General features: G+C 50.1%; 18 non-coding genes and 1 pseudogene across 18 annotated transcripts in view; all 19 read right to left on the bottom strand.

The window, feature by feature from the left end:
• Positions 1-1,879: 1,879 nt before the first annotated feature.
• On the bottom strand, positions 1,880-1,996 carry LOC142936849 (U5 spliceosomal RNA). Its single transcript, XR_012948970.1, has one exon. It is a non-coding gene; the product is annotated as a U5 spliceosomal RNA (small nuclear RNA).
• A 204-nt stretch (positions 1,997-2,200) lies between these two features.
• LOC142936669 (U1 spliceosomal RNA) lies at positions 2,201-2,364 on the bottom strand. The gene has a single exon (XR_012948815.1). It is a non-coding gene; the product is annotated as a U1 spliceosomal RNA (small nuclear RNA).
• Positions 2,365-2,643: 279 nt separating this feature from the next.
• LOC142936799 (U2 spliceosomal RNA) lies at positions 2,644-2,843 on the bottom strand. Its single transcript, XR_012948931.1, has one exon. It is a non-coding gene; the product is annotated as a U2 spliceosomal RNA (small nuclear RNA).
• Positions 2,844-8,056: 5,213 nt separating this feature from the next.
• On the bottom strand, positions 8,057-8,173 carry LOC142936817 (U5 spliceosomal RNA). The gene has a single exon (XR_012948940.1). It is a non-coding gene; the product is annotated as a U5 spliceosomal RNA (small nuclear RNA).
• A 204-nt stretch (positions 8,174-8,377) lies between these two features.
• LOC142936609 (U1 spliceosomal RNA) lies at positions 8,378-8,541 on the bottom strand. Its single transcript, XR_012948759.1, has one exon. It is a non-coding gene; the product is annotated as a U1 spliceosomal RNA (small nuclear RNA).
• Positions 8,542-8,824: 283 nt separating this feature from the next.
• LOC142936772 (U2 spliceosomal RNA) lies at positions 8,825-9,015 on the bottom strand. Its single transcript, XR_012948911.1, has one exon. It is a non-coding gene; the product is annotated as a U2 spliceosomal RNA (small nuclear RNA).
• Positions 9,016-9,185: 170 nt separating this feature from the next.
• Positions 9,186-9,349, bottom strand: LOC142936679 (U1 spliceosomal RNA). The gene has a single exon (XR_012948824.1). It is a non-coding gene; the product is annotated as a U1 spliceosomal RNA (small nuclear RNA).
• A 287-nt stretch (positions 9,350-9,636) lies between these two features.
• Positions 9,637-9,840, bottom strand: LOC142936802 (U2 spliceosomal RNA; annotated as a pseudogene).
• Positions 9,841-11,685: 1,845 nt separating this feature from the next.
• On the bottom strand, positions 11,686-11,802 carry LOC142936851 (U5 spliceosomal RNA). The gene has a single exon (XR_012948972.1). It is a non-coding gene; the product is annotated as a U5 spliceosomal RNA (small nuclear RNA).
• Positions 11,803-12,006: 204 nt separating this feature from the next.
• LOC142936610 (U1 spliceosomal RNA) lies at positions 12,007-12,170 on the bottom strand. Its single transcript, XR_012948760.1, has one exon. It is a non-coding gene; the product is annotated as a U1 spliceosomal RNA (small nuclear RNA).
• A 287-nt stretch (positions 12,171-12,457) lies between these two features.
• LOC142936708 (U2 spliceosomal RNA) lies at positions 12,458-12,648 on the bottom strand. Its single transcript, XR_012948852.1, has one exon. It is a non-coding gene; the product is annotated as a U2 spliceosomal RNA (small nuclear RNA).
• Positions 12,649-12,824: 176 nt separating this feature from the next.
• On the bottom strand, positions 12,825-12,941 carry LOC142936852 (U5 spliceosomal RNA). The gene has a single exon (XR_012948973.1). It is a non-coding gene; the product is annotated as a U5 spliceosomal RNA (small nuclear RNA).
• A 204-nt stretch (positions 12,942-13,145) lies between these two features.
• On the bottom strand, positions 13,146-13,309 carry LOC142936647 (U1 spliceosomal RNA). Its single transcript, XR_012948794.1, has one exon. It is a non-coding gene; the product is annotated as a U1 spliceosomal RNA (small nuclear RNA).
• A 283-nt stretch (positions 13,310-13,592) lies between these two features.
• On the bottom strand, positions 13,593-13,783 carry LOC142936709 (U2 spliceosomal RNA). Its single transcript, XR_012948853.1, has one exon. It is a non-coding gene; the product is annotated as a U2 spliceosomal RNA (small nuclear RNA).
• Positions 13,784-13,953: 170 nt separating this feature from the next.
• Positions 13,954-14,117, bottom strand: LOC142936611 (U1 spliceosomal RNA). Its single transcript, XR_012948761.1, has one exon. It is a non-coding gene; the product is annotated as a U1 spliceosomal RNA (small nuclear RNA).
• A 287-nt stretch (positions 14,118-14,404) lies between these two features.
• Positions 14,405-14,595, bottom strand: LOC142936782 (U2 spliceosomal RNA). The gene has a single exon (XR_012948921.1). It is a non-coding gene; the product is annotated as a U2 spliceosomal RNA (small nuclear RNA).
• Positions 14,596-14,771: 176 nt separating this feature from the next.
• On the bottom strand, positions 14,772-14,888 carry LOC142936853 (U5 spliceosomal RNA). Its single transcript, XR_012948974.1, has one exon. It is a non-coding gene; the product is annotated as a U5 spliceosomal RNA (small nuclear RNA).
• Positions 14,889-15,092: 204 nt separating this feature from the next.
• LOC142936613 (U1 spliceosomal RNA) lies at positions 15,093-15,256 on the bottom strand. The gene has a single exon (XR_012948763.1). It is a non-coding gene; the product is annotated as a U1 spliceosomal RNA (small nuclear RNA).
• Positions 15,257-15,539: 283 nt separating this feature from the next.
• LOC142936711 (U2 spliceosomal RNA) overlaps positions 15,540-15,653 on the bottom strand; it is a 191-nt gene continuing 77 nt past the window's right edge. Inside the window, exon 1 of the small nuclear RNA XR_012948854.1 lies at positions 15,540-15,653. This exon is cut by the window's right edge and continues 77 nt beyond it. This is a non-coding gene — a small nuclear RNA (U2 spliceosomal RNA).

Consider the following 15,653-nt stretch of genomic DNA (forward strand, 5'->3'; position numbering starts at 1 on the left):
CACAAATCATACAATTTCAAACATACAAACTTCACATGTTTTGCATCATGCAACTTAATTCTATTTCACAGTTACATGTCAGTAACCAGCATTTGTCAATACACACAAAAAAAAAAACACAAAATACACTTATGCAAAGTCTTCAGGATTTACCATCCCCACCCAAAAAAACCCATTGTGCATCTTAAATAAAGATTCCTATTGCTGGTTCCCACTACCCTAAAGGTATACATTCTCTTTATCCATCTCGTCAGCCCAGGAAAACGGCCCTGCGTTTGGCGACGTTGTTGGTCTGTTAAGCCCCTCATAAGCGTCCTCCCCTAAGGGGGACGACAGCATGAGGAGGCCTGGGGGAAGATCGAAGCTCAGGCCTAAACCTTCTGTTAGTATGGCAACTGCTTCTCCCAATGACTGCTCACCCATCTCCCCTCCCACCTCTTGACCCGTATCCCCATCCTTCTGCTCCTGGGCCCCTCCTTCCTCCACTTTATCAGCGGCTCTCTTATGCTGACCTGTTCCCCCTCCCCTCCCCCCCTCAATCCCACCCTTGTTGGTCTGTCCCCCCTTTGACTTTTTGCTCCGTACCCCCTCCCCACTCTCTCCAAGCTCTGTCGAGAGTCCTGTTCCAAATGCCTGCGACCCTTTCCGTGCCCCTTGCTTTGATTTGGAGGGATCGGAAGTGAGGACAGGAAAATCGTCCATAATGTCTGTGGATGCCTTGGCCATTCCGTCTGTTCTGGCGGTGCCCTCATCCCGGGACGCTGCCTCCCCTTTACTCCCCAACGCGTCGGCTCCGGAGCCCTCCTGTACCGTCCTCTCCCCGTCATTCTGTGTGGCTCCCCTACTCGGCTCGCCAGCCTCAGTCGGTTTGGCAGCCTCCGCAAAAGTTTTCTTGCGGCCAGGACAACCTCGGTACAGGTGGTCAGTTCCACCGCATCCATGGCATGTCCTTGGCTCTGTGCAGTCCTTGGCCGAATGCCCTTCTTGCCCACAGAAACGGCATCTTGTTTCCCCACAGCCTGCCTCTGAATGTCCTGACTGTCTGCACTTCCTGCAGAAAGCAGGTTGCCGTGGGTAAAATAGATACCCACGATCTCCACCAAGGCTGAAGAAGGCAGGTGGATGTTTCAGGCCTCCTGGACCTTCTGCGTCATGATACAGCAGTACCTGGAACTGGCGCCGCCCAGTCCAAAACCCCAGGGTGTCCTTTATATGCCTTGCAGCCGTCACCACCTCTCCATACTGCCCCAGGAATGCAGCTAGTGCTGAGTCATTAACAAAGGGGTTGTACATATGCACAGTTATTGTTCTGAAATTAGGTCTGTCCAGGTTCAGTACTCTGTAGCCGGCTAGCGGCCTTACCCCTGCCTCTGCTCGGCATATTTCAGCCACACTCCGGTAGATCTCCTCGGTCCTCAGTGTAACGTCGAACGCCTTCTCCTGCTGGTTCCACTGGATGCAGTGCACCTCCTCCACCTTCAGTTGTAGCTGCCCAATTATGACTTGCCTGCCAAAAAACTCTCTGGACTGCAGATTGTAGTCTTCCGTGGTTGCCTGGAATCGTAGCGTGTGTCTCAGCCCGACCCTTGGGATCGACTGCTCTTTTTGGCCCCTTGCGGCCATTGCTGTCTCGTTGTTAGCTCTCTCTGTGCTGTATTTTTCCGCAACACCACTTGATCTTAGCCAAAAGGCCAAGAAGCGATGAGCCCCAACTGTTTGCTTCCTGAGTCACCCTCCTGACACGTTTCACCCTTGTCATGGTGCAGTTCTTTCCAAGGGACATAGCAGTGGCTGCTGCTTTGGCACACATCCAAGCACTCCATGGTCAAGCACCGTGGTCTCGTTAAGGACAGCTTTCTTTCTTTTCACAACTGTACAAGGCTCAGCCAAATGGCAAAGCCTGCTAAAAATAGGTTGAACTCATTGGTATTCCTCTCCACGGAAGTCTTTAGTAAAAGGCGAAAGACTTGTGCGTTATGAAGAGAAACCAAAGTAAATACAGCAACATTGTCAAGAACAGCCAAAGTCCCTAGTTGCCCAAGTCAAAACGCTCATGGTAAGCCTGAGTTCACGTGCCCTGTTCCAAATCTGAAGCCACACCCATTCCCACATCTTAAAGAGGGCAATATTCTCCATAGTACTATTTCCTCCCCTCCAATCAAAAGTACAAATCACTTGATATTCTTTTCAACAAAACAATCAGGGGAGAGCGCGAACGCAGTCCCCCACTACCAGAAATGATGCAGTCGAGATTCCCACATTTGGGGAATTCGCAGTGGTCAGAACAACCGGAGTGCAATGGCTGGGCCTCGCCCTGGGTGAACCACCTTCTTGATCATGGTATCTCCCCTGCCAGGTAAGTATGAGTTGGAAGAGACAGAGACAGGGGCGGCATTCCCAGATGCAGTACTCCGGATGACGGTTCCCAGATGGCATAATCCCAGAGTGCAGCCCTTTAGCATTAAGCTCAGGCTGGGAGCACAGCGATGTTCCACGAGGGGCGTCAGTAAGGAATAAACAAGGCCTTTGTTTGACACAAGCCCCAGCCTTGAAGACAGACAGCGAATGAGATCCTCGTCGTTCATTAAAGTGTGAAGCTAATCAACAGACTGATCCATTTGGATTGGTGTCCACAAGGCATTTGAGGAGTGCACCGTTCCCGGCAATGCTGCAATACCGGGTCAATGCGTGGAGTGAACGGAGCAAGCCCCTTTTTCATCTCCCGATGCTAAAAATCTGCTTAATACGTTATCCTCATATAGAGGACATATCAGATATTAAACTGATAAGAACAGATTTTTTTTTTTTTTTTTTTTTTTTTTTTTTTATTATCAAAATTCTGTACTCAAATCATACAATTTCAAACATACAAACTTCACATGTTTTGCATCATGCAACTTAATTATATTTCACAGTTACATGTCAGTAACCAGCATTTGTCAATACACAAAAAAACACAAAATACACTTATGCAATGTCTTCAGGATTCACCATCCCCACCCAAAACCTCCTTTCCACCTTTCCAAGGCAGCATGCTTCCCCCACTTCCTGATGTCCCGTTCAATCCTCCCCTTTATATCTAATTCCACTCTCTTTAACACCCCCTCCAAGCGACTTTCCCTGTTTTTTCCCACCAGGTCTTGCCTAGCCACCCACAAACTCCTCTTAACCAGGCTTATAATTAGCCACGTAAGGAAATGTTTACTCCCCAAACCTCCCCCTTCTACCACCCTAGTCCATGTCAATTTAAACCCAGGGTCTAACCTCCCCAGCCATGTCGCTGCTCTACTCCACACAATACTAGCAAAGGGACAGTCCCACATGACATGCCTGACAGTTTCTTCCCCCATACAGCCTTCCCTCGGGCACACAGGGGATCTTGCTAAACTATGCCGGTACATTACATCTCGCACTGGCAGACATTTGTGAAGGCATAGCCAATTGAGATCTTTGAGACCATTGTCCAGCCCCCGTGGCTGTATCCCCTTCCAAATACTCTTCGGGATCCCAACCACTGCCGGTGCGATCACTCTCTGTCTGACAACTTTATAAAGGAATTTGTGGTTCAGTCTGACACTGGTTTCTGAGGCCTCGGGATGGGCCCGCAGCCACCTGGCTGCGTACTGGTAATGCCATGGCTGTTGCTCCACCCGGGGCCCTAAATTGTTCCAGACCAACACGCGCCTGGCCTGATAGGAAAAATAGAGCCGCAGGAAGTGTCCTGATGGGTGTACGACTGGAGTTGACATCTCCCTCCACAAAAAAGAAACAAATATGCAGTCTAGCTTCAACGGGAGGTGTGGGACATCTCTTCCCCCTGCTTCAATCCCTGCCAGCATGCAGGCCCTCGCCACATACTCATATCTCCCTCCCCACAAGAAAGTGAACACGAGGCGCATAATAGGTCTCCTCATACTGACTGGCATTGGGTATATGTATGCCAAGTACACAAGAGATGGCATAATATCTACCTTCAGAACCAGTACTTTCCCTATCAAAGTCAGGCCCCTGCTCTTCCAGAGAGCAAACTTCTTCTGGACTGCCATAAAGCGCCTAGTCCAGTTGGCCGTGGCACTATGGGCTGTCTCAAAGCTGACCCCTAGTACCTTCAGCGGTCCCGTGCAGAGCGTCAGCCCCCCTGGTACCTCCGTCCTTTCTTTCCAGCGCCCAAAGAACTTCACAGAAGACTTGGCACAATTAAGTTTAGCACTAGCCACCTTACCAAAGCTCTGGAAAATTTCCAAGGCTCGAAGAAGGCATGTGTCGGTGTCCAGCAGCAGTGTGGTGTCATCTGCGTACTGAGACAGTTTAACTCGTAAGCCCCCACTGCCAGGTAGCAGGAAACCTCTCACACCCGGATCAGCCCGAATGGCTGCCGCCAGGGGCTCCATGTAAAGGATGTAAAGCAGTGGTGAAAGCGGACACCCCTGTCTTACCCCTGAGTGCAAACTAAAAATGTCTCCTAGGTGGCCGTTAACTGAAACCATGCTCCCTACACCTGTGTACAATATGCGTAACCATCCCATAAAAGCCTGACTGAAGCCTAACCTCTGCAAAACTCTAAACATAAAACCCCAATGAACCCTGTCAAAAGCTTTTGCCTGGTCGAGACCAACCACCATCAGTGGCAGGTGCCGGTCTTCCGCCCACGCGACAGCGTCCCGAATGAGCTGTAGATTCCATCTCACTGAGCGCCCCGCTACCCCACATGTTTGGTCCACATGGACCACATGAGGAAGTGCTATGCCTAGACGATCCGCTAGGACCTTTGCCAGGAGTTTGTAGTCAACACACAGCATGGTCAGTGGTCGCCAGTTCCCTAGGTCGGCACGATCCCCCTTCTTATAAAGAAGTGAGATAACTCCGGTGGCCGCAGAACCTCCCATTGTACCTGTGCGGAGTATTGCGGACAACACCTCCAACACTACCGGCCCAAGTACATCCCAGAACTTGAGATAAAACTCTGCTGGGAGCCCATCGATGCCAGGCACCTTCCGCCTCTTCATTCTCTGGAGGGCCCACTCAATCTCTATTAGGGTGAGCGGGGCCTCCAAAGCCTGTACTATATCCTTCGGCACCCGCTGGGTCAGAAAATCCAGGAATACCTCTCCTCCTCCTACCTCTATGTCTTTCTCCCTAAACCTTGTGCGATAGTAGTCCGTGGCAGCCTGCACCATCTCTACCCCTTCTGACACCACCCTGCCCTGCTTGTCCATTAACCCGGTCACTACCTGTTTTGCCCTATCAGCCCGTACTGAGCTGAAGAAAGCAGCGGAACACGTCTCGAACTCCTCACGGAATGTTTCACGTGATCGCAACAGGTATGCCCTGGCCTTACCCTCATATACGTCCCTAAGCTGTGCTTTAAGGGAGTCACAAGCCTGCTGATTTATAATGCCGCCCCAGTTTCCCCCGGCGTACTCACGTTCGAGAAGGTGCTGAAGGCGAAACACCTCCCTCCTCGCCATACTCGCCTTCCTTTTACAATACTTTAAACAAAAAAATTGTATCCGCTTTTTAGCAACCTCCCACCACTCAATTACTCCGGAACACAATGACCTTAGTCCTTCCAGGCCTTTGAAAAATGAACGGAAATGTTGGTTGAAAACCTCCTCCTCCAGGATGCTGACGTTAAGGTGCCAGTACCCAGTTCCAAACACTGGCACATCTGAGTGCACTTCCAATAGCAGCCCGTCATGATCTGAGAAGAACACAGGGAGCAGTCTGCCTGCCAATAGCCTGAAAGACTTGGAAAGAAAAACATAATCCAAACATTTAACGATGCCCCTAGAGTTGCGCCATGTGGGACCTGTTACCTGTGGCCTGACCTCCCTCGCCCCATCTACCAGGCCATGTTTAGCCATGAGGTTGGAAATAAACCCATCGCTGGTATCTCCCCCCTTGCCCAACTCAACATTAAAATCACCCCCTATCACTACCTGCCTACTGGTGGCCAGGTGCGGCTCCAATTGACCAGCCATCTCTTGCCTTTCTGTTGGAGTTTGTGCTCCATAGACCACAATAACCCTAAGCTTGACTGTCCCCCATGTGATGTCTGCGCCCATTATCCTCCCCTGGACAATAACAAAGGAAGACTCCACCTTGATCTCTTGAAACCCAAATAAAATCCCAACCCCAGTAGAGTGGACCCCCCCTACGCTCCAAACTGAGTCCCCTTTTGTCCACTCCCTCGAAAAAATCCCCACGTCCCCCCCATCCCGTAAATGTACCTCCTGCAAAAAACAAAAGGCAACCTGGTGCGACTCCACAAAATTAAAAACAACCCTTCTTTTAACTGGGTCCCTCATTCCCCTTGCGTTTATAGTGAGAACCTTAAAAAAACCCATTGTGCATCTTAAATAAAGATTCCTATTGCTGGTTCCCATTACCCTAAAGGTATACATTCTCTTTATCCATCTCGTCAGCCCAGGAAAACGGCACTGCGTTTGGCGACGTTGTTGGTCTGTTAAGCCCCTCATAAGCGTCCTCCCCTAAGGGGGACGACAGCATGAGCAGGCCTGGGGGAAGATCGAAGCTCAGGCCTAAACCGTCTGTTAGTATGGCAGCTGCTTCTCCCAATGACTGCTCACCCATCTCCCCTCCCACCTCTTGACCCGTATCCCCATCCTTCTGCTCCTGGGCCCCTCCTTCCTCCACTTTATCAGCGGCTCTCTTATGCTGACCTGTTCCCCCTCCCCTCCCCCCCTCAATCCCACCCTTGTTGGTCTGTCCCCCCTTTGACTTTTTGCTCCGTACCCCCTCCCCACTCTCTCCAAGCTCTGTCGAGAGTCCTGTTCCGAATGCCTGCGACCCTTTCCGTGCCCCTTGCTTTGATTTGGAGGGAGCAGGATCGGAAGTGAGGACAGGAAACTCGTCCATAATGTCTGTGGATGCCTTGGCCATTCCGTCTGTTCCGGCGGTGCCCTCATCCCGGGGCGCTGCCTCCCCTTTACTCCCCAACGCGTCAGCTCCGGAGCCCTCCTGTACCGTCCTCTCCCCGTCATTCTGTGTGGCTCCCCTACTCGGCTCGCCAGCCTCAGTCGGTTTGGCAGCCTCCGCAAAAGTTTTCTTGCGGCCAGGACAACCTCGGTACAGGTGGTCAGTTCCACCGCATCCATGGCACGTCCTTGGCTCTGTGCAGTCCTTGGCGGAATGCCCTGCTTGCCCACAGAAACGGCATCTTGTTTCCCCACAGCCTGCCTCTGAATGTCCTGACTGTCTGCACTTCCTGCAGAAAGCAGGTTGCCGTGGGTAAAATAGATACCCACGATCTCCACCAAGGCTGAAGAAGGCAGGTGGATGTTTCAGGCCTCCTGGACCTTCTGCGTCATGATACAGCAGTACCTGGAACTGGCGCCGTCCAGTCCAAAACCCCAGGGTGTCCTTTATATGCCTTGCAGCCGTCACCACCTCTCCATACTGCCCCAGGAATGCAGCTAGTGCTGAGTCATTAACAAAGGGGTTGTACATATGCACAGTTATTGTTCTGAAATTAGGTCTGTCCAGGTTCAGTACTCTGTAGCCGGCTAGCGGCCTTACCCCTGCCTCTGCTCGGCAAATTTCAGCCACACTCCGGTAGATCTCCTCGGTCCTCAGTGTAACGTCGAACGCCTTCTCCTGCTGGTTCCACTGGATGCAGTGCACCTCCTCCACCTTCAGTTGTAGCTGCCCAATTATGACTTGCCTGCCAAAGAACTCTCTGGACTGCAGTTTGTAGTCTTCCGTGGTTGCCTGGAATCGTAGCGTGTGTCTCAGCCCGACCCTTGGGATCGACTGCTCTTTTTGGCCCCTTGCGGCCATTGCTGTCTCGTTGTTAGCTCTCTCTGTGCTGTATTTTTCCGCAACACCGCTTGATCTTAGCCAAAAGGCCGAGAAGCGATGAGCCCCAACTGTTTGCTTCCTGAGTCACCCTCCTGACACGTTTCACCCTTGTCATGGTGCAGTTCTTTCCAAGGGACATAGCAGTGGCTGCTGCTTTGGCACACATCCAAGCACTCCATGGTCAAGCACCGTGGTCTCGTTAAGGACAGCTTTCTTTCTTTTCACAACTGTACAAGGCTCAGCCAAATGGCAAAGCCTGCTAAAAATAAGTTGAACTCATTGGTATTCCTCTCCACGGAAGTCTTTAGTAAAAGGCGAAAGACTTGTGCGTTATGAAGAGAAACCAAAGTAAGTACAGCAACATTGTCAAGAACAGCCAAAGTCCCTAGTTGCCCAAGTCAAAACGCTCATGGTAAGCCTGAGTTCACGTGCCCTGTTCCAAATCTGAAGCCACACCCATTCCCACATCTTAAAGAGGGCAATATTCTCCATAGTACTATTTCCTCCCCTCCAGTCAAAAGTACAAATCACTTGATATTCTTTTCAATAAAACAATCAGGGGAGAGCGCGAACGCAGTCCCCCACTACCAGAAATTATGCAGTCGAGATTCCCACATTTGGGGAATTCGCAGTGGTCAGAACAACCGGAGTGCAATGGCTGGGCCTCGCCCTGGGTGAACCACCTTCTTGATCATGGTATCTCCCCTGCCAGGTAAGTATGAGTTGGAAGAGACAGAGACAGGGGCGGCATTCCCAGATGCAGTACTCCGGATGACGGTTCCCAGATGGCATAATCCCAGAGTGCTGTCCTTTAGCATTAAGCTCAGGCTGGGAGCACAGCGATGTTCCACGAGGGGCGTCAGTAAGGAATAAACAAGGCCTTTGTTTGACACAAGCCCCAGCCTTGAAGACAGACAGCGAATGAGATCCTCGTCGTTCATTAAAGTGTGAAGCTAATCAACAGATCCATTTGGATTGGTGTTTGGTTGTCCACAAGGCATTTGAGGAGTGCACCATTCCCGGCAATGCTGCAATACCGGGTCAATGCGTGGAGTGAACGGAGCAAGCCCCTTTTTCATCTCCCGATGCTAAAAATCTGCTTAATACGTTATCCTCATATAGAGGACATATCAGATATTAAACTGATAAGAACAGATACTACACTTGATCTTAGCCAAAAGGCCGAGAAGCGATGAGCCCCAACTGTTTGCTTCCTGAGTCACCCTCCTGACACGTTTCACCCTGTTCCAAATCTGAAGCCACACCCATTCCCACATCTTAAAGAGGGCAATATTCTCCATAGTACTATTTCCTCCCCTCCAATCAAAAGTACAACCACTTGATATTCTTTTCAACAAAACAATCAGGGGAGAGCGCGAACGCAGTCCCCCACTACCAGAAATTATGCAGTCGAGATTCCCACATTTGGGGAATTTGCAGTGGTCAGAACAACCGGAGTGCAATGGCTGGGCCTCGCCCTGGGTGAACCACCTTCTTGATCATGGTATCTCCCCTGCCAGGTAAGTATGAGTTGGAAGAGACAGAGACAGGGGCGGCATTCCCAGATGCAGTACTCCGGATGACGGTTCCCAGATGGCATAATCCCAGAGTGCAGTCCTTTAGCATTAAGCTCAGGCTGGGAGCACAGCGATGTTCCACGAGGGGCGTCAGTAAGGAATAAACAAGGCCTTTGTTTGACACAAGCCCCAGCCTTGAAGACAGACAGCGAATGAGATCCTCGTCGTTCATTAAAGTGTGAAGCTAATCAACAGACTGATCCATTTGGATTGGTGTTTGCTTGTCCACAAGGCATTTGAGGAGTGCACCGTTCCCGGCAATGCTGCAATACCGGGTCAATGCGTGGAGTGAACGGAGCAAGCCCCTTCTTCATCTCCCGATGCTAAAAATCTGCTTAATACGTTATCCTCATATAGAGGACATATCAGATATTAAACTGATAAGAACAGATTTTTATTTTTTTTATTTTTTATTTTTTTTTTTTTATTATCAAAATTCTGTACACAAATCATACAATTTCAAACATACAAACTTCACATGTTTTGCATCATGCAACTTAATTCTATTTCACAGTTACATGTCAGTAACCAGCATTTGTCAATACACACAAAAAAAAAAAAAAACACAAAATACACTTATGCAAAGTCTTCAGGATTTACCATCCCCACCCAAAAAAACCCATTGTGCATCTTAAATAAAGATTCCTATTGCTGGTTCCCACTACCCTAAAGGTATACATTCTCTTTATCCATCTCGTCAGCCCAGGAAAACGGCCCTGCGTTTGGCGACGTTGTTGGTCTGTTAAGCCCCTCATAAGCGTCCTCCCCTAAGGGGGACGACAGCATGAGGAGGCCTGGGGGAAGATCGAAGCTCAGGCCTAAACCTTCTGTTAGTATGGCAACTGCTTCTCCCAATGACTGCTCACCCATCTCCCCTCCCACCTCTTGACCCGTATCCCCATCCTTCTGCTCCTGGGCCCCTCCTTCCTCCACTTTATCAGCGGCTCTCTTATGCTGACCTGTTCCCCCTCCCCTCCCCCCCTCAATCCCACCCTTGTTGGTCTGTCCCCCCTTTGACTTTTTGCTCCGTACCCCCTCCCCACTCTCTCCAAGCTCTGTCGAGAGTCCTGTTCCAAATGCCTGCGACCCTTTCCGTGCCCCTTGCTTTGATTTGGAGGGATCGGAAGTGAGGACAGGAAAATCGTCCATAATGTCTGTGGATGCCTTGGCCATTCCGTCTGTTCCGGCGGTGCCCTCATCCCGGGACGCTGCCTCCCCTTTACTCCCCAACGCGTCGGCTCCGGAGCCCTCCTGTACCGTCCTCTCCCCGTCATTCTGTGTGGCTCCCCTACTCGGCTCGCCAGCCTCAGTCGGTTTGGCAGCCTCCGCAAAAGTTTTCTTGCGGCCAGGACAACCTCGGTACAGGTGGTCAGTTCCACCGCATCCATGGCACATCCTTGGCTCTGTGCAGTCCTTGGCCGAATGCCCTTCTTGCCCACAGAAACGGCATCTTGTTTCCCCACAGCCTGCCTCTGAATGTCCTGACTGTCTGCACTTCCTGCAGAAAGCAGGTTGCCGTGGGTAAAATAGATACCCACGATCTCCACCAAGGCTGAAGAAGGCAGGTGGATGTTTCAGGCCTCCTGGACCTTCTGCGTCATGATACAGCAGTACCTGGAACTGGCGCCGCCCAGTCCAAAACCCCAGGGTGTCCTTTATATGCCTTGCAGCCGTCACCACCTCTCCATACTGCCCCAGGAATGCAGCTAGTGCTGAGTCATTAACAAAGGGGTTGTACATATGCACAGTTATTGTTCTGAAATTAGGTCTGTCCAGGTTCAGTACCCCTGCCTCTGCTCGGCATATTTCAGCCACACTCCGGTAGATCTCCTCGGTCCTCAGTGTAACGTCGAACGCCTTCTCCTGCTGGTTCCACTGGATGCAGTGCACCTCCTCCACCTTCAGTTGTAGCTGCCCAATTATGACTTGCCTGCCAAAAAACTCTCTGGACTGCAGATTGTAGTCTTCCGTGGTTGCCTGGAATCGTAGCATGTGTCTCAGCCCGACCCTTGGGATCGACTGCTCTTTTTGGCCCCTTGCGGCCATTGCTGTCTCGTTGTTAGCTCTCTCTGTGCTGTATTTTTCCGCAACACCACTTGATCTTAGCCAAAAGGCCGAGAAGCGATGAGCCCCAACTGTTTGCTTCCTGAGTCACCCTCCTGACACGTTTCACCCTTGTCATGGTGCAGTTCTTTCCAAGGGACATAGCAGTGGCTGCTGCTTTGGCACACGGTCAAGCACCGTGGTCTCATTAAGGACAGCTTTCTTTCTTTTCACAACTGTACAAGGCTCAGCCAAATGGCAAAGCCTGCTAAAAATAGGTTGAACTCATTGGTATTCCTCTCCACGGAAGTCTTTAGTAAAAGGCGAAAGACTTGTGCGTTATGAAGAGAAACCAAAGTAAGTACAGCAACATTGTCAAGAACAGCCAAAGTCCCTAGTTGCCCAAGTCAAAACGCTCATGGTAAGCCTGAGTTCACGTGCCCTGTTCCAAATCTGAAGCCACACCCATTCCCACATCTTAAAGAGGGCAATATTCTCCATAGTACTATTTCCTCCCCTCCAGTCAAAAGTACAACTCACTTGATATTCTTTTCAACAAAACAATCAGGGGAGAGCGCGAACGCAGTCCCCCACTACCAGAAATTATGCAGTCGAGATTCCCACATTTGGGGAATTCGCAGTGGTCAGAACAACCGGAGTGCAATGGCTGGGCCTCGCCCTGGGTGAACCACCTTCTTGATCATGGTATCTCCCCTGCCAGGTAAGTATGAGTTGGAAGAGACAGAGACAGGGGCGGCATTCCCAGATGCAGTACTCCGGATGACGGTTCCCAGATGGCATAATCCCAGAGTGCAGTCCTTTAGCATTAAGCTCAGGCTGGGAGCACAGCGATGTTCCACGAGGGGCGTCAGTAAGGAATAAACAAGGCCTTTGTTTGACACAATCCCCAGCCTTGAAGACAGACAGCGAATGAGATCCTCGTCGTTCATTAAAGTGTGAAGCTAATCAACAGACTGATCCATTTGGATTGGTGTTTGGTTGTCCACAAGGCATTTGAGGAGTGCACCGTTCCCGGCAATGCTGCAATACCGGGTCAATGCGTGGAGTGAACGGGGCAAGCCCCTTTTTCATCTCCCGATGCTAAAAATCTGCTTAATACGTTATCCTCATATAGAGGACATATCAGATATTAAACTGATAAGAACAGATACTACACTTGATCTTAGCCAAAAGGCCGAGAAGCGATGAGCCCCAACTGTTTGCTTCCTGAGTCACCCTCCTGACACGTTTCACCCTTGTCATGGTGCAGTTCTTTCCAAGGGACATAGCAGTGGCTGCTGCTTTGGCACACATCCAAGCACTCCATGGTCAAGCACAGTGGTCTCGTTAAGGACAGCTTTCTTTCTTTTCACAACTGTACAAGGCTCAGCCAAATGGCAAAGCCTGCTAAAAATAGGTTGAACTCATTGGTATTCCTCTCCACGGAAGTCTTTAGTAAAAGGCGAAAGACTTGTGCGTTATGAAGAGAAACCAAAGTAAATACAGCAACATTGTCAAGAACAGCCAAAGTCCCTAGTTGCCCAAGTCAAAACGCTCATGGTAAGCCTGAGTTCACGTGCCCTGTTCCAAATCTGAAGCCACACCCATTCCCACATCTTAAAGAGGGCAATATTCTCCATAGTACTATTTCCTCCCCTCCAATCAAAAGTACAAATCACTTGATATTCTTTTCAACAAAACAATCAGGGGAGAGCGCGAACGCAGTCCCCCACTACCAGAAATTATGCAGTCGAGATTCCCACATTTGGGGAATTCGCAGTGGTCAGAACAACCAGAGTGCAATGGCTGGGCCTCGCCCTGGGTGAACCACCTTCTTGATCATGGTATCTCCCCTGCCAGGTAAGTATGAGTTGGAAGAGACAGAGACAGGGGCGGCATTCCCAGACGCAGTACTCTGGATGACGGTTCCCAGATGGCATAATCCCAGAGTGCAGGGATTTAGCATTAAACTTAGGCTGGGAGCACAGCGATGTTCCACGAGGGGCGTCAGTAAGGAATAAACAAGGCCTTTGTTTGACACAATCCCCAGCCTTGAAGACAGACAGCGAATGAGATCCTCGTCGTTCATTAAAGTGTGAAGCTAATCAACAGATCCATTTGGATTGGTGTTTGGTTGTCCACAAGGCATTTGAGGAGTGCACCGTTCCCGGCAATGCTGCAATACCGGGTCAATGCGTGGAGTGAACGGGGCAAGCCCCTTTTTCATCTCCCGATGCTAAAAATCTGCTTAATACGTTATCCTCATATAGAGGACATATCAGATATTAAACTGATAAGAACAGATACTACACTTGATCTTAGCCAAAAGGCCGAGAAGCGATGAGCCCCAACTGTTTGCTTCCTGAGTCACCCTCCTGACACGTTTCACCCTGTTCCAAATCTGAAGCCACACCCATTCCCACATCTTAAAGAGGGCAATATTCTCCATAGTACTATTTCCTCCCCTCCAATCAAAAGTACAACCACTTGATATTCTTTTCAACAAAACAATCAGGGGAGAGCGCGAACGCAGTCCCCCACTACCAGAAATTATGCAGTCGAGATTCCCACATTTGGGGAATTCGCAGTGGTCAGAACAACCGGAGTGCAATGGCTGGGCCTCGCCCTGGGTGAACCACCTTCTTGATCATGGTATCTCCCCTGCCAGGTAAGTATGAGTTGGAAGAGACAGAGACAGGGGCGGCATTCCCAGACGCAGTACTCCGGATGACGGTTCCCAGATGGCATAATCCCAGAGTGCAGGGATTTAGCATTAAGCTTAGGCTGGGAGCACAGCGATGTTCCACGAGGGGCGTCAGTAAGGAATAAACAAGGCCTTTGTTTGACACAAGCCCCAGCCTTGAAGACAGACAGCGAATGAGATCCTCGTCGTTCATTAAAGTGTGAAGCTAATCAACAGACTGATCCATTTGGATTGGTGTTTGGTTGTCCACAAGGCATTTGAGGAGTGCACCGTTCCCGGCAATGCTGCAATACCGGGTCAATGCGTGGAGTGAACGGGGCAAGCCTCTTTTTCATCTCCCGATGCTAAAAATCTGCTTAATACGTTATCCTCATATAGAGGACATATCAGATATTAAACTGATAAGAACAGATACTACACTTGATCTTAGCCAAAAGGCCGAGAAGCGATGAGCCCCAACTGTTTGCTTCCTGAGTCACCCTCCTGACACGTTTCACCCTTGTCATGGTGCAGTTCTTTCCAAGGGACATAGCAGTGGCTGCTGCTTTGGCACACATCCAAGCACTCCATGGTCAAGCACAGTGGTCTCGTTAAGGACAGCTTTCTTTCTTTTCACAACTGTACAAGGCTCAGCCAAATGGCAAAGCCTGCTAAAAATAGGTTGAACTCATTGGTATTCCTCTCCACGGAAGTCTTTAGTAAAAGGCGAAAGACTTGTGCGTTATGAAGAGAAACCAAAGTAAATACAGCAACATTGTCAAGAACAGCCAAAGTCCCTAGTTGCCCAAGTCAAAACGCTCATGGTAAGCCTGAGTTCACGTGCCCTGTTCCAAATCTGAAGCCACACCCATTCCCACATCTTAAAGAGGGCAATATTCTCCATAGTACTATTTCCTCCCCTCCAATCAAAAGTACAAATCACTTGATATTCTTTTCAACAAAACAATCAGGGGAGAGCGCGAACGCAGTCCCCCACTACCAGAAATTATGCAGTCGAGATTCCCACATTTGGGGAATTCGCAGTGGTCAGAACAACCGGAGTGCAATGGCTGGGCCTCGCCCTGGGTGAACCACCTTCTTGATCATGGTATCTCCCCTGCCAGGTAAGTATGAGTTGGAAGAGACAGAGACAGGGGCGGCATTCCCAGACGCAGTACTCTGGATGACGGTTCCCAGATGGCATAATCCCAGAGTGCAGGGATTTAGCATTAAACTTAGGCTGGGAGCACAGCGATGTTCCACGAGGGGCGTCAGTAAGGAATAAACAAGGCCTTTGTTTGACACAATCCCCAGCCTTGAAGACAGACAGCGAATGAGATCCTCGTCGTTCATTAAAGTGTGAAGCTAATCAACAGATCCATTTGGATTGGTGTTTGGTTGTCCACAAGGCATTTGAGGAGTGCACCGTTCCCGGCAATGCTGCAATACCGGGTCAATGCGTGGAGTGAACGGGGCAAGCCCCTTTTTCATCTCCCGATGCTAAAAATCTGCTTAATACGTTATCCTCA

Source organism: Anarhichas minor, unplaced genomic scaffold (genome assembly GCF_050575085.1).
Source record: "Anarhichas minor isolate MPS153535 unplaced genomic scaffold, ASM5057508v1 ptg000073l, whole genome shotgun sequence".
Taxonomy (NCBI): Eukaryota; Metazoa; Chordata; class Actinopteri; order Perciformes; family Anarhichadidae; genus Anarhichas; species Anarhichas minor.